Source organism: Triticum dicoccoides, chromosome 7B, assembly GCF_002162155.2.
Source record: "Triticum dicoccoides isolate Atlit2015 ecotype Zavitan chromosome 7B, WEW_v2.0, whole genome shotgun sequence".
NCBI classification, from domain to species: domain Eukaryota; kingdom Viridiplantae; phylum Streptophyta; class Magnoliopsida; order Poales; family Poaceae; genus Triticum; species Triticum dicoccoides.
Genome location: NC_041393.1, coordinates 23,263,503 through 23,267,272, shown reverse-complemented (window position 1 = coordinate 23,267,272; position 3,770 = coordinate 23,263,503). Strand labels below are relative to the sequence as shown.

The 3,770-nt window shown below is 35.3% G+C and overlaps 1 long non-coding RNA gene across 1 annotated transcript; it reads left to right on the top strand.

Annotated features, from left to right (window-relative positions):
* The first annotated feature begins 250 nt into the window (after positions 1-250).
* LOC119340139 lies at positions 251-1,913 on the top strand. The gene is made up of 2 exons (XR_005164413.1): positions 251-1,529; positions 1,681-1,913. It is a non-coding gene; the product is annotated as an uncharacterized LOC119340139 (long non-coding RNA).
* The last annotated feature ends 1,857 nt before the right edge of the window (positions 1,914-3,770 follow it).

The following is a 3,770-nucleotide window of genomic DNA, read 5'->3' as shown; positions in this document are numbered from 1 at the left end:
CCTCCCCAAGCGAGCTGCGGACCGCCCCATCTACCCTAGCGTGCCACTGCTGGCCCCCTCCCCCAGCGCGTCGTCGAGCGTCCCCTGGATGGCGCAACTCCGGTTGCACCATCATGGTGGAGGCGCGGCGCCGTCTTTGAGATGATCCATCAGCTGCTCCTCCTCCTCCTGTTATGCACAAGCTCGAATTCGTCGACATATTTCGTGGAGGTGCTCCATTTTATGTTTTCAATTCATCTTATAAAAAAGCAGAACAAACTATGTGTCATTTTTGTCATTCATGCAAGTTCAGGCATACCTTCTGCAAAAGTTCAAAAATCTGAAGAAACAAACCTCAAACCAAGTTCAGAAACTGTTTCTGGATTAAATTAGTTGTTTTGCCTAATTCTGTAGTACATGTGTGTATTGAGATTGTAATTGTGGCTTTGGAGTTGAGAAAAAGATAACAAAAGGGTACATAAATGAACCCAAAAACATTTGGTAGTTTTCTGGAAGCCCAGAGTTCAGTTCAACATGTTTTCCATCATCAGCTCGTTAAGAACCCCAAAAACGGTTCAATGTGTGTGTTAAAAAAATAGCTGGCTATATAAAAAATTAGTAGCTAGGCAAAAAGAAGTTTGTATCAGTTCAGACTTGCCTGCACAGAAGGATAGAGGCCCTTGTCCCGTACGTTCAGGTTTGCATCAATGCTCCAGCCAACTCCATTATCTACTCAGTAAATGTTCCACTGCTAAATCCATTTGAAGTTTTGTCAGGTTTGGTGACTCCTCTCCCTTTCCCTTTTCATGTAATACATTTAGGACAAGTTCAAGTATAGGTAAAGAAGATTCTCACCACATAAATATTGATCTAGAGCTCTTCAGTTTGACAGTTTTTCAGTTCGTGTGGAGCTTGTCAGTTCGACAATTTTTCATTTCGTGTGGAGCTAGTCATTGTTTTAGGTTGCGTCTGGCTGTACCGAATGCTTGCACTTCCCTGAACTGAGAGTACGCTTGAGTTTCCTATTCCTTCTAATCTTAATAGGTTATCTTGATAGGAGTCTAGTGTTAGTTACTAAATTCTAGTCAGAGTAGTGTAATCAAAGGAATGTCGATAACTTGTGTCCTGGTATCACTTGTACAATTGCGTTGTTGTGCTGCACACTTGTACTCACATATTATTATGCTGCGATACTAGTACTGAACATTTTGTTATGTATGTCACATGCAGGTTTCTCCTCATTCTTCTCGTCTAAATACTATGCCTTTCATACCTTTATATATAAAAAAAGCTCAGTCCGAAACTACAGATTTGTCCAGAGCCTTGACCTAGGACATTCTGAATAAAACTTCAAAGAAGTCTGAAATGCACTGTAGTATATATAAAGCCTTGTTCATCATTGGATTCTGATACTAGAATCTAGAGTAAGAAATCAAGATTGTAATATGTAGGCGCAAGAACATGACTCCCTACTTGAAATGGTTCTACACCAGTAGTAGAACTTACTGGTTCTCCGTGACCTAAAGTTGAAAACAGACAAAAATTCTCAAGTAATGTAAGCTATAGCAAAACACACGATTTTTTTTATCGAAATGTTGTAACTAGAGGACTATAACCACTATAGGATGCCAAAAAAGTATCAGACTGCAAAAGTAGTGTTCCATTTATCTTTCTCTCATGCCTGCCCTTTTGATCTTATAGGAATTGAGGCTTCGCCAAGGAACAAGACTGGTAACTAGCGCAAAGGAGACTATGTCGAGAGGTGGCACTGCTAGACTTGCTGATGTGTAGTTATGGCATAAAAAAGATGAAAAAAAATTGTATCTTGTATGATTCCATAAGCTGTACATAGCAAATCTTCCCATGTGGATCAGTACAACTTATGTACGGCCTTGAGTTCACAAATCTTATAGTAATCTTTGTAGTACTTTTCGTAACACTAAGTAAAGCAAGAGTAGCCCTTTTTTTGTGAGCAACAATTCCAACGAATCTGTTGTATCAATTCTTATGAGAGATAGAAGATAAAACTAGAAAGAGAAGCCCTTTTTTTGTATAAGTTCCGTTGAATCTGTTGTATCAGCAAGAGTAGCCCTTTTTGTATAAGTTCACTAGCCAAAAGGTTAGAGAAGTCTACCTTATAATTTGCAATCTTAAAGATAATGATCAGTTTGAATTGAAAATTGGTTTTTGCATTAAAAATAATGACCAGATCAAATTAAAAACAATGATCAGTTTGAATTGAAAATTGGTTTTTGCATTAAAAATAATGATCAGATCAAATTAAAAACAATGATCAGTTCGAATTAAAAATTCTGAGTTAAAAACAATGATCAATTTGAATTAAAAAATAAATGATCAGTTCGAACAAGAAACAATTGTCAGCTTGAATTTAAAACAAGAAAGAAAAAGCCGTTTCTAATAAATACAAATGCGGAAGTGTGAAGTGCAAATAATGACATGTCCGATGTTTCAACAACAATTGAATGCAAAAATCCAGGAAATTCAAAAAACCCACTCATATGTTAAAAGTTCAAGTTGCAAAACGAGAGAAGTACAAAACACCATTGCAAAAGAAGAGTTAAAAAAATAAACACATAAAACATATTTTTGAAAAAATATCATTCAGTTCAACGATATAAACCATACAAGTTCAAGGACGATGATAACATAAAATTTCTTATTACAGTTTATAATTCTTTAAAAATCTGAGTCGATTCTAAATGTGTTTTCCTCACCAGTTCTAAAAATCCTAGAGCATCCGCCCAAATTTGTATCAGGATATACTATGTTGCTTCTTCGATATATGTATGGTTTTGTACTGACTGCTCTCTACAACCTATTTTGGTTGATGTTCACGAATTGACAAAAAATGTATGGGAAATGTTCTACTATTACTAGCATATAAGTACAGGAAAAAAGTTCAACACGATGTCCCAGATAAGTTTGAAAAAGAGCTGAAACAAAAAAACCATCCAAATTCAAAAAATGGTAAAAGGTCAAGTGGTAAAATGAGAGAAGTCCGGAATATCGTCGCAAAACAATGTTGACTTCAAAAGAAAATTGGAAATTTATACCGAAAATACAGAGTAAGTCTATTATGTGAAAACACGCTCAGTACAAAACCATACATACATCCGTTCAAGTACTATTCTTGCCAAACATATATTCATCCGTTCTATAAAGAAAAAAATGGTTGAATTAAAAATATGATCAGTACAAGTCAAAAATGGTGGTCCGTTCGGAATAAAAGAAATGACAGAAATTCAACTTGTAAAAGTTCAAGCAAAAAGAAACCCCATGCAATTCAAAAAAGAAAAGTACAAGTTGTAAAATAAGAGAAGTCCAGAACATCGTTGTAAAAAAAATTAGTTCAAAAAAAGAATAAGAAAACATTTTCTTTTTGAAAAAAATATCATTCAGTTTGATGATATAAACCATTGAAAACTCACGAGCAAAAATATTACCCAAAATATGCAAAGTCTAATTAGTGAAAACACACTTTGTACAAACCAATGCACACATGAGTTCAAGTACTATTTTTTCGGCACCTCTCAAAATTACTCTCCAAAAAATGCATCAGTACAAACGCACACATAGATCAGTACAAGTACTCTGTTTTTTCTGACAGAAAAACAGCACGATGAGTCTCACCGTAATCCAAATTACATTTCAGCGGTTGCGAATTTGAGAAAACATTCAACATGACTAAGTTTCGCATTTTCGCTAGCTATCCAAACGGTATATTATTTGCCCCATTTCGACAAACTTTAAAAAAAATCATGTTCAAAATC